This window comes from Megalobrama amblycephala, linkage group LG7 (genome assembly GCF_018812025.1).
Source record: "Megalobrama amblycephala isolate DHTTF-2021 linkage group LG7, ASM1881202v1, whole genome shotgun sequence".
NCBI lineage: Eukaryota > Metazoa > Chordata > Actinopteri > Cypriniformes > Xenocyprididae > Megalobrama > Megalobrama amblycephala.
The window spans coordinates 57,607,919-57,621,060 of record NC_063050.1 but is presented as its reverse complement, the minus strand read 5'-3'; the positions used below and the strand labels follow the sequence as shown (position 1 = coordinate 57,621,060).

Genomic DNA, 13,142 nt, shown 5'->3' with positions numbered 1-13,142 from the left:
AAAATGAAAAACATCCTTTCTTCTTTGCAACTTCTTTGTAACTTTACATCCACATGCAGAGATATTAACTTCTCGCCAAAAGTCCGTTTTTTCCTGTTGCACCTTTCGAAAACTTCCGTGTGTAACGCATATGTACTTTAGTTCCTACTTTACATAAGCACACAATATGCATGAATTAATTTAAACAAACATAACAAAAACATGTTAAAATGACAGAAATAATATGTATGTAAATTATAGAACATATTAATTGAAAGAAATATGTACGGCAGTTATAGCTTATATTCACTAATGGGAGTTCATCATTAATTACATTAGTAGTTTTGTAGAAGAAACATTTTAGTGATTAAATCAGAAATGGCTGAAGAAGCTGAAAACTGGGATGAGCATTCAGAAGATGGTGCGATAATGAATGTCTTCAAAAACTTGAGTAAGTCTTTTTTTCTGTTTGACATTTAGACTTTTATCATCAATGTGTGATAGAATTATAAGTCAGAATTATAATTATACATTCTTTTATTCTTTTTATTATTCTATGCAAAATTCCCCTTTAACATGAAAGTGAAACAATAACCAGCACAGGATTTTAGATGAACTATATACAAGTCCATTTAAATTAAGAAAACTGTATACAGGTCCTTCTCAAAAAATTGGCATATTGTGATAAAGTTCATTATTTTCCATAATGTAATGATAAAAATTAAACTTTCATATATTTTAGATTCATTGCACACCAACTGAAATATTTCAGGTCTTTTAAGGTTTTAATACTGATGATTTTGGCATACAGCTCATGAAAACCCAAAATTCCTATCTCAAAAAAATAGCATATCATGAAAAGGTTCTCTAAACGAGCTATTAACCTAATCATCTGAATCAACTAATTAACTCTAAACACCTGCAAAAGATTCCTGAGGCTTTTAAAAACTCCCAGCCTGGTTCATTACTCAAAACCGCAATCATGGGTAAGACTGCCGACCTGACTGCTGTCCAGAAGGCCATCATTGACACCCTCAAGCGAGAGGCTAAGACACAGAAAGACATTTCTGAACGAATAGGCTGTTCCCAGAGTGCTGTATCAAGGCACCTCAGTGGGAAGTCTGTGGGAAGGAAAAAGTGTGGCAAAAAACACTGCACAACGAGAAGAGGTGACCGGACCCTGAGGAAGATTGTGGAGAAGGACCGATTCCAGACCTTGGGGGACCTGCGGAAGCAGTGGACTGAGTCTGGAGTAGCAACATCCAGAGCCACCGTGCACAGGCGTGTGCAGGAAATGGGCTACAGGTGCCGCATTCCCCAGGTCAAGCCACTTTTGAACCAGAAACAGCGGCAGAAGCGCCTGACCTGGGCTACAGAGAAGCAGCACTGGACTGTTGCTCAGTTTTGCATGTCATTCGGAAATCAAGGTGCCAGAGTCTGGAGGAAGACTGGGGAGAAGGAAATGCCAAAATGCCTGAAGTCCAGTGTCAAGTACCCACAGTCAGTGATGGTCTGGGGTGCCATGTCAGCTGCTGGTGTTGGTCCACTGTGTTTTATCAAGGGCAGGGTCAATGCAGCTAGCTATCAGGAGATTTTGGAGCACTTCATGCTTCCATCTGCTGAAAAGCTTTATGGAGATGAAGATTTCGTTTTTCAGCACGACCTGGCACCTGCTCACAGTGCCAAAACCACTGGTAAATGGTTTACTGACCATGGTATTACTGTGCTCAATTGGCCTGCCAACTCTCCTGACCTGAACCCCATAGAGAATCTGTGGGATATTGTGAAGAGAAAGTTGAGAGACGCAAGACCCAACACTCTGGATGAGCTTAAGGCCGCTATCGAAGCATCCTGGGCCTCCATAACACCTCAGCAGTGCCACAGGCTGATTGCCTCCATGCCACGCCGCATTGAAGCAGTCATTTCTGCAAAGGATTCCCGACCAAGTATTGAGTGCATAACTGAACATAATTATTTGAAGGTTGACTTTTTTTGTATTAAAAACACTTTTCTTTTATTGGTCGGATGAAATATGCAAATTTTTTTGAGCTGTATGCCAAAATCATCAGTATTAAAACAATAAAAGACCTGAAATATTTCAGTTGGTGTGCAATGAATCTAAAATATATGAAAGTTTAATTTTTATCATTACATTATGGAAAATAATGAACTTTTATCACAATATGCTAATTTTTTGAGAAGGACCTGTATTATTTATTTTGAAATCAAGGAATCCACAAAACACAAACTTCAGATTCAGATCATAATTCTGAAGAAAGAGCATCAGGAGGAGATTCTGGTGAGTGAAAGCTTTAATAAAGGTCTGTTGTGTTTTATTATAGAGTGACCAAATCTGAAACAGCATGTTTAATTTTGAACATGTTTCAATACATGTATTGACATGTCAAAACAATAACAACAACAAAACAACAATAGTTATTTCTATTGCTGCAGTTTTATCATGAAAATGAAAATGAAAGTAATCAAGCTTTGAAATGGCTTTCCTGTTTCATCAGTGACTCTGCCTTGTGGTCATCAAAGGCCAGCACATTATATCATCGCATGGTTCAAGCATTATCTGAAACAGGCAGTTTCCGTACATACTTCCTGACAGATATTGATTCATGTGCTGCCTTTACATCTTTAACCAGATCTCATATTTCAGAGACAGACTGAGTTCACTTGTCCTGGATTTAATGCGGACCAGAAGAGAACCTGTGGAGTGAAGCTGTCTTACCAGGACATCTGTCGACTGATTCCTCTGACGAGCAAACAGAGGGAATTCTTAGAGGAGAAACTCTGTCTTCTCACTGCTGGAAAGCTCTGCGACTTCAAAGCTGTGAGCTATTTTTCCTGAACCAGAAATTCCTTACAAAATAGTTTACCAGAAAATCTAATGACACGTTCATCAGTGTCACCATTCACTTCCAGTGTGCTTGATCTTTGGGTGAACCATCTCTTAAAAGTATGCTCAATCTAGTTTGTGTACAGCTTACAAAATAACCAGTTCATGCCTATACTGTAGTCCGTCACACAATAACCCAAACCCCTGTCTGACCATTTCTGAAGTGTCCAGGGTGCCGGTCCTTTGTGGAAAGACGAGATGAGTCAAACCTGTGTGTACACTGCACTATCTGCACTGCCATCAAGAAACAGACATACACTTTCTGCTGGAGCTGCCTGAGGGAGTGGAAGGGGCCTACCCATAATGCTGTGCGCTGCGGAAACGAGGACTGTGGAAAGAAAGTGGTAGATACACTGCATATCTCCATTGGAAAAGACCAAAGCTTTCTGAACTTTTGGTTTATTTATGAAATAATGAAAAGGGCTTCAGTTTAATTTTGTATCTAGCAAAAGTATTTCTGTTGCTTCTGAACAGATAACTGAAGATTCTCTTGTGTCATGCAGTCCTGAATTTAAACAGGAGAAACTTCAAGAAATGGGAAATGATGTAAGTATTATCAAAGACATTAAAGGTCCCGTTTTTCGTGGTTTTTTGAAGCTTTGATTGTGTTTATAGTGTGCAATATAACATGTGTTCATGTTTCGCGTGTAAAAAAACACAGTATTTTTCACATAATTTACTTATCTGTATACCGCTGTTTCCACTGTCATAAAAACGGGCTGATGACTTCCTTGTTCTATGAAGTCCCTCCTTCAGAAATACGTAACGAGTTCTGATTGTGCCAGCGGTTCCTGTGTTGTGATTCGACAGCAGTTTAGCGCATCTTGCCCGGAAAGGTCACGCCTCTTACCATAACGTGGAGATGCACGCGCTCAGTGTTATTGTAAACATGTCTTTAATTTTACCCTATCAATTTGAGCCGGAATCAGACCCGGTGATTGGACTGCGGGATGAAAATAACAGCGTTTCGACGACATGGCGACAAACACACTCTACAAACGCAACTCTTGTGTATTCCTGTGGGCGGAGGTTAGTCAAAAAACTGTTTTAGTGACGTCATTAAAGAAGGAAGTAGAGGGATGTAGTCCAAACTGGCCGTTCGATGTAGGCGACTTCTGTTAAATAAAATATCTCGCTTGGCATTGAACTTTGAGCTTTAAAATTTTACAGATTTTATTTATACTCTAACAACAACATTACACACTAACTAAAGTTTGAAACATGGGATCACGAAGAACGGGACCTTTAAGAAAGAATCTGAGATTGACCTCTACTTTCATACATGTGGACACACTTTGCATCATTAAATTGCTGTGTGTAACAATCCCTCACAAAAAAGACGTGTGCTATTACTATACTTCTTTTAAACTAAAAATAAGAAAGTATATTTTCAGTCTACTTTTTTATGTATTTTGCAGAAATATTCTTAAAATTACACTTCACTACACTTGACTTCTAATGACAGAAAAGTATATCTCTCCTATACTTGTACTCAGTCTTTTGACTGAGATATACTTAAAGGATTAGTCCACTTTTAAATACACTTTTCCTGATAAATTTACTCACCCCCACGTCATCCAAGATGTTCATGTCTTTCTTTCGTCAGTCAGATGAGAAATAAGGGTCTTATCTAGCGAATCGATCGGTCATTTTCGAAAAAAATACAACCGTTTATGCTTTATAAACAAAATATCGCCTTGAACGTACTTTCCGCTTCCGCATTCTTCATAGCGCTTACGCTGAATGTCCTACGCCTTCCATATTCAAGTTATGGAATGAACGCGGCGCCAGTTTCGTTTTTTTCCGTAACTTGAATAGGGAAGGCGTAGAACATTCAGCGTAAGCGTTACGAAGAATGCGGAAGCGGAAAGTACGTTCAAGGCGATATTTTGTTTATATTCATGTCTTTCTTTGACGAAAGAAAGACATGAACATCTTGGATGACATGGGGGTGAGTAAATTATCAGGAAAAGTGTATTTAAAAGTGGACTAATCCTTTAAAGATGCAATATGTAATATTTTTGCAGTAAAATATCCATAAACCCACTAGGCCAGTGTTATATATTGTTGTTCACTTGAGTACTTACAATATCCTTAAATGTGTGCAACTATTTGTAAACCGTGAGAAAATTGCCAATTTTAACCAAGGCTCCGGGACGTGTGAGGTCGTCGCCTGTCAAGTGGCGTCATACCCGCGTTACCCTCGGTTTCCGGTTTATTTTGTAGAAACCATAAAAACACCAAAGATGCTTTAATATTTACATGTTTTAATAGAGCAAGGGAACAACTGTCTTGATATATTAATAGACAGAAAACTAACTGTTATATAGCTCAACACGTTTAGTCTTATTGTTTAAATCTAATTTTCTTGATGTTTTGCGATGCTTTACCATGCCTCAGAGAAAAACACTATTTTGTGAAGTAGCTAACATAGCATAATCAGATGCAGCTTTATTTTTAGTAACAGTAATACAGCATTTTCTCCATCATACAATACGTTTTAAAATTAATTGCATGACATTTATCAACACAATCATCCAGCATTTAATATGATATTGTAAAATCGATCTATCTTACTGCAGTGTGTAACAGTGTCTCACAGCAGCCGCCGAGCGAACGCACAGAGTAACGTTATAACATCATTTTCAACACTCTCAAATGTATCTAATATGATAAACAGAGCTGCGTTACCTCATACTCATGACCGGAAAAGCAGAAGCGGCGCCGGCGACTGTGTCATAATAAAAGTCCCGCTGCTCGTGAGGCGTGTGTTGATCAATCGCTCCAGCTCCTCGTTCAGCTCCACAACACTCGCTCCTGCTCTGCTTCACACTACAGTAACGTTAATAATCACATCCATGAACATGATTTCTTCCACGACTCCAATCCCTATTCTTTAGCACTGTCCGTTGAGGTGAAGACCACATGTCCCAAGGATTCCGCGCTCAAACTTGGCATCATCAAGCTACGCCTTTGTTTTGAATAGGACCTCTAGCGACCTCTAGCGGACAAAGTTATTACATATTGTACCTTTAAAGTATAATTAAGTCCTAATGGTAGTGTACAAAGAAAATTACTGAATTGATCCATGCTTTCGCTGTTGTACAGTAGGGGGTGCTGTTATGCATCTTCTGAAATAGTACAGAATCTCTGGATCAAAACACAGGAGGAAGAAGAAGCAAAAATGAGCAACAAACAAAAAAACTAGTTGTGTAACTCAGTTTACTACTGTTACTGTTATATATTAACAATAAGTATACATATAAAATTAAAAATGTACTTTTATACACTAAAAAGTGGGCCAATTTAGTCCCAAACAGTATTGTAATAGTACACTTACAAGTATACTACTAGTGCACTGATACTAGTATACTTACTACATAAAGTATACTTAAAAATATACAGTTGGGCTGCGTCTGAAATTCAACACTTTCTTGAGTAGGCACTTATTTTTATTACTTTGCTAAAAAAGTGTGTTCTGTATAGTATGAATGTAATCTGGACTCACTACATTCACCATGTTGTCGTTATCATGTGACATACCAGCATCAGTTGCGTCACTTCACTGCCATCCTCTCACGTGGCCTCATGGGATAGAAAAGTGTATATAGTTTTTTACTCTTATATGAATACTGTGGATTCAGACGTACTACTTTTGTCACATACTGTTTTTCACCTACTATAGAGTAGGGAAGTATGTGATTTCAACCTTGAACTTTACTTAAGAATATGTCATAAAATGTACTTGAAGTATACTCATTTTTTGCAAGGGATCTCATAAAAAACACTTATTGTGATAATTGTCCTGAATTTGTTTTGAATCCCTCTTCCTCTTCTCTCAAGATTTACCCAATGAAGGACGAGTCCTCTGACAGAAAACGTCTAGCGCTCCTAATTAATAATGTGGAGTTTGAATATTTAAATGACCGTGTCGGGGCAGATAAGGATGAGTTGAGGATGGAGAGACTGATGAAGGGTCTCGGTTACACGGTGGTGACACTAAGAGACCTCACGGCACAGGTACTGTGTCTGTGTGTGTGTGTGTGTGTGTGTGTGTGTGTGTGTGTGTGTGTGTGTGTACAATATGAACAGCTGAACAGAATCATGTAGTTGTTGACGGTTTGATTCCCAGGGTATGAAACGTGCCATGAAAGACTTCGCCCTGCGACAGGAGCACTTCCCAAGTCAGACAGCTGCTTTGTGGTGTTCATGTCACATGGAAACGCCACTGGAATCAGTGGAGTTTCCTTAATAAGGAATTCTGATGAGGACATTTTCTCCATAGATGAAATCTTTAATAGCTTGAACACTCCAAACTGTCCTGGACTGCGAGACAAACCCAAAATCATCCTTATCCAGTCATGTCGGGGTGGTAAGTTTACAGATTAGCAGGAAGTGACTCATGTTCATGTTTTGGACGTCTCAGCAAATTACTTACTAGAATCAGTCACAAGACTGAGCAACACAAATTACTGCACTTCAATTCAGTCTAAACAACTCTAAACAATCCAAATTTATTTAGGCTTAAAACCTCAGCTACCCATCAAGCCAATAACATTAAAACATTAACAATATCATGAATATTAACAATAAATTCTTTAAGCACTACGACAGTGTCACAGCTTGACCTCTGAGCTTTAGTGCACCTTTGAAACTGGATTTTAAACTCTGTTTTTACAGCTCTCAGTACAGCGCTTCTGCGACATGATTCGCTCTATCAGCAGATGTTGCCCTGATCGGTTGTGTCTCATCTTACAGGTAAAGATGGATGTGTGGAGGTCCAGGACAGTGTGCCAAAACTGAGAAAAAAAGAGCACGTTGAGAAGGACTTCTGCTGCCTGAGGTCCTGTACTCCAGGTGAACACATTTAGATTATAACATTCCACTAAATATATATTGTAGGGTCAACAAAGAACAACGTAACCTTCATGCATTGCTATACTTAGTTTTTATTGCACTGAATTTTATTGCTTTGCTAGTATTCTAAGCTGTCATACAGTAATGTGTGTTCTTTATTCAGATACTGTGTCCTACAGGAATACTGAGAGTGGCTCAGATTTCTTCAAGGATATAGTGGAAGTATTTAATCAGCACGCTTGTGAGGATGAGATTTTGGAGCTTTTCAGAAAGGTAATGTTATGAACTTCTCAGATTTATTGTTTAGTGTTGTCTTAGTATTTCACTGCATGTCACTAAATATAACTCAAATCTTAAGGCCAACACAAGGAAAATAATATAATAAAGGAAAACATTTTTTTAGCTGACTATGTTAGTATGTTTAGTTATTTTTAATTTTGTCCAACATTTTTTTAAACAGGTCCTTAAGAAGTTTAAGGAGAATCATCCATGTCAAATGCCATGCATAGACAGAACAACACTGTCTAAAAAGTTCTTCCTCTTCCCTGGGCTGTGAAATAAAATCTGCTCTCCTTTAAAAGAAATGTGATCACAGTAATGTCCTCTTTTTAAGCCTTGTATATACACATATTAAAAATATAAAAAGGTGATAATAAAAAGATGCTTTGACTTGTATGTAATATCAGTCTAAATGTCTTTTGATATTATCTTGATCAGTAAAACTAATACCATAATTCCTCTGTGAAATCAAACAGGAAAAATGTGAATCTTTATTACATCCTAAAAATAAAGAAATATGATTAAATAAATGGGTACAATATCTTCCTATTATTAAGTTTTCTTATTAGAAAACATGATTTTTGCTGATGTTTGTAAAAAATGAACAATAAAGAGTAGAAAATACAACATGCAATAACAGGTTTTATTTTGAAGTCATAATTACAAATGTGAGTCTCCTTCGGTTGATTACCAGTTATACTACATGTCAACTAAGAAAATCTCACAATTAACACAATTATGCAGTTTTTCAATTTGTCATTTCAATCAAATGTCACACAGCAGACATTTTATAATACTTAACAGATCATTACTGTATACTCCAGTATCAATATATATATATGAAAAAATATGAATCATCAACTAAAGGTTTTACCATTTTATCACACATAGTGTTTCTTTTCCCCAGGATACTTTATCCAGCTGACTAAGTTACTTCAGCAAACCATTTTACTCTAATTATTGTCAGGTTGACCAAGTCAATTCTCAAGTTCATTCTGATTTTTATGTCTCTCTGTTCTCTTGATGATTTGATGACATTTTTTTTTTACTGGCTCTTTTCTCATGTGTGGCCTCAGTTTTCTCATGGTTTCTTTTTTTTTGGTTTCCTTTCGAGCTCATAGTTCACAGTCTTCGGCAATTTGGTAACATATTCTACCTGGACAACAAACATGTCAGTGTCAAGAACTTGATTATTTTCTATGCTTGCATAATTCAGCATTGCTATTTTTATAAGCATTTTTTTGGGACGAATCTTACTGGTGAAGACAATCATAATGTATTTACTGGAGTTGTTGCTCAGAAACCTATAGCTTTCTTCAAATAGAATTTGAATAGTTTGGATTTTTAATTCAAAATGGCCATATTTGAGAAAAAAGTCAAGTTTGCATCACTGGATGTTATTGTCAGTCTTTTAACATTTCTGTCACAAAACAGCTGTCTTGTATTAAATCCCTAACTGAGTGTGATGTTAATTAATAAAAGGAGAATTCTTCCTTTTCAACTTAGTGTGTAGAAAATGAGCAGGAATAACACATGGTTGAGTTAAAATAACACAAAATGTGTTGTCCTTAATAGAAAAGGTGTGTTGTTTTTAACACACTGTTTAAGAGTGTGTGCATATTTTAAGGAGATGATAATAATATTGTTTTCAAAATCAAAATGTTTCAAAATGTTTTCAAACTGGTTTTCAAAACCTATTTCAAAGTTTGCATTCTCAGGCCACCAACACAAGAGAATTTTGTAAATTGTGAATCTACTCACTTTTCTGGTACAAGAGAAAGTAAGCTTCACTAGACCTACATTAAAAGATTAAAAAAAAAACTATAATTACTTTCATTCTTAAATGACAAAGAAATTAAGAAAGAGTAATTTGATGTAACTGGCACATACCTTTTCAGTTCACTCTCATCAGTCTGAAGGCAAATCACAAGAGCACAGTTCAATATTAAGCAACAGAAAACAGTAATTTAAATATTAAATATCAAATAATAACACATTACCACTGTGACACGACTGTCATCAAAACGGTACCACTTGTCATCTGTAAAGGAGCGGATGACAGCAGTGTAATGACCCCTTAAAAGAGGACACGCACAGAATCAGTGCATTTTTCCTCCCACCCCAAAACAGGCAGTTAAAACATGGTATAATAAAAAAATCTATGGGGTATTTTAAGCTTACTTTTTTACAGAGACATTCTGGGGACACCAGAGACTTGTAAAATAGTGTTCTAGGCTAGGGCACCTTTAATAATCTAGAGAACCTTTAGTGGAATGGAAAGATTCATGGATGTTAAAGATTCCTCATGGAACATCAAATTTCATTTTTAATATTGTATTCAGAGTTTTAAGTGATGTTTAGTTTTTCACACACTGTCTTTTAGGAATATCATTTTGCATTTACTTTTAAAGGTGCCCTAGATTATGTTTTTAAAAGATGTAATATAAGTCTAAAGTGTCCCCTGAATGTGTCTGTGAAGCTCAAAATACCCCATAGATTTTTTTTATTAATTTTTTTAACTGCCTATTTTGGGGCATCATTATAAACGCGCCGATTTATGCTGCGGCCCCTTTAAATCCCGTGCTCTCCGCCCACAGAGCTCGCGCTTGCCTTGAACAGTGCCTTAACACAGTTTACACAGATAATATAACCCTCAAAATGGATCTTTACAAAGTGTTTCGTCATGTATGCGTCGGATTATGTGAGTATTGTATACTGTTATATTGTTTACATTGATTCTGAATGAGTTTGATAGTGCTCCTGTGGCTAAAGCTAACATTACACACTGTTGGAGAGATTTATAAAGAATGAAGTTGTGTTTATGAATTATACAGACTGCAAGTGTTTAAAAATGAAAATAGTCTCCGTGAATACAGTAAGAAACGATGGTAACTTTAACCACATTTAACAGTACATTAGCAACATGCTAACGAAACATTTAGAAAGACAATTTACAAATATCACTAAAAATATCATGATATCTTGGATCATGTCAGTTATTATTGCTCTATCTGCCATTTTTCGCTGTTGTTCTTGCTTGCTTACCTAGTCTGATGATTCAGACGTTGATCCAGACGTTTTGCCCTTGTCTAATGCCTTTCATAATTGATAGTGTTGGGACCGTGGGGCTGGCATATGCAAATATTGTGGTCGTACATATTAATGATCCCGGACTGTTACGTAACAGTCGATGTTATGTTGAGATGAAGCGGTAACCTCCCCCAGTTTCTCGTGAAGCCAATACGGAAGTAACTTAAACTGCAATTCATCGACTGGCCGCTAGGGACAGGCTGCAAAAGGGAGCAGAATCTCATTGACCATCATGTTAAAACAGTTTACAGCAGAAAAAAAACATGTTTACACTCTGGTTCACATTGTGTTTTGGTCTATACTGCTAATTTTGTCCTTCATGACAACTCTGAGGGGGGTGAATTTTTTTATAACTCATCCGTTTAAATTATATTAAGCCTTAAAGTTCTGCATAATTAAGGGCGTGGTCACTTGAGTGACAGGTAGATGCCGCTGCTGTCTGTGAGCCGTCATGTTACCTCAGCTAATTGAATTTGGCATCTCAGCCGTATTTGTGCCTTTTTTCTGGATTATTTTTTACAATATATGGCTTGCTGCATACTCGAGACAGATGTCAGTCTGTGTACATGTGCTCGCATGCAGAACACACGTTGTTGGATCGTCGTGGCATTGGCTAAAGGTTTTGTTCCTGAGATTTACTACAATGACAATACCAGGAGGATATACAACTCCGACAGCACTGCTTGGATATAACTAAAACTGCTGCATTATTTGAAAAATTATACTTTGGACACGTGCTCATTAGTTTGAGAGAACATTATACAGATATCTGGTACCTATACATGGGTTTCATGTGACGTCACTGTATTCTATCGCCGCCATATTTGGGACCGGTCACAGCTGCGCGCCCTGTTTAAGTCTATGGTGACAGCAGCTACAACTACCAGAGGAAGGCCAACGAAACGCTTTCAGAAGGTTCACAACAAATTTATAATATATCTTGGATATGTGGTGCTGTTAGCCGTTTCAACAGTCGTCAGAACTACAAATTTATTTGATCCCAAAGTAGTTAGATCGGCAGAATTATTGGCTTCATTCAGAAGGGACCACACCACTGGCAGCCAAACAGCAATGCACAACATTAATAACTGCTGGGACTGTCATTTACGTAACATTATAACGAGGACACTATTGTAATAAAATGTTGTGAATTCTCTGTGTTGTTGTTTCAGCGTGTTGTTGTGGTAAGAGCGCGTCGACTGAGTTAAACATTGATTACATAACTTGTTCAAACTTCACTTGTGCATTCGCGTCATTTTGTACAGATAAAACTTATTAATTTTATTAAGTATAAATATCTGATTATTCTCATAAAGGATGTGTTTCGTTGAGGTAAATAACCCACAGAGCTGATGATCATCTATAGCTTCAGTGCGAGCGCTCAAAAAGACAAAACATTAATATGATTGGGACTGTCTTCTTCTTATACATGATATTATAATCGTATATACTTGTAAAATAACGTTGTGAATTATTTGGGCTTATTTGCTGTGTTTCGGAGTTTCAATGAGGTTACTTCAAGTTCATCTGTGCGTGATTTTGTGCAAATACTAGTTGTAATATTATTTTTATTTTGTATTAATATCTGGATTATTTTATATAGGATGTGTTCCGTTGATTAATTAAAAAGTTGAAAGTTAATTAACTTTCAGTTTATGGGTTTTTTTATTCTCTTCAGCTTCAGCGTGCGCAGCTCAAACAGCAATGATTAAGTCATTAAAATGTTTAACGTTACTACACAGTATTATTAAAACTTTAATATTTCTTTTAGAAAACGAATGCATTATTTTTAATAACTAGCTCTTATATTCTAGTATTATTTTCATCAACACATAGTTTGATTAATAATAAGGATCATGAACAATAACAGATTTTTTTTTTGTATACAATAACATCAATAACAGATTCATTTTGATAACAGTATTATTTGAGCTGCGCGCGCTGAATGAACACCCGTAAACTGAAGCGCTTTGCTAGAAGGTTAATTAACTCAACAGGACACATCCTATGGTAATTCATATATATTTATACA

At 36.7% G+C, this 13,142-nt stretch overlaps 1 long non-coding RNA gene and 1 pseudogene across 1 annotated transcript; one reads left to right on the top strand and one right to left on the bottom strand.

Annotated features, from left to right (window-relative positions):
- The first annotated feature begins 291 nt into the window (after window positions 1–291).
- On the top strand, window positions 292–8,421 carry LOC125273051 (annotated as a pseudogene).
- A 1,220-nt stretch (window positions 8,422–9,641) lies between these two features.
- On the bottom strand, window positions 9,642–10,410 carry LOC125273054. Its single transcript, XR_007185995.1, has 3 exons — window positions 10,021–10,410; window positions 9,911–9,933; window positions 9,642–9,816 (listed from the first exon to the last, which is right to left on the bottom strand). It is a non-coding gene; the product is annotated as an uncharacterized LOC125273054 (long non-coding RNA).
- Between the last annotated feature and the right edge of the window lie 2,732 nt (window positions 10,411–13,142).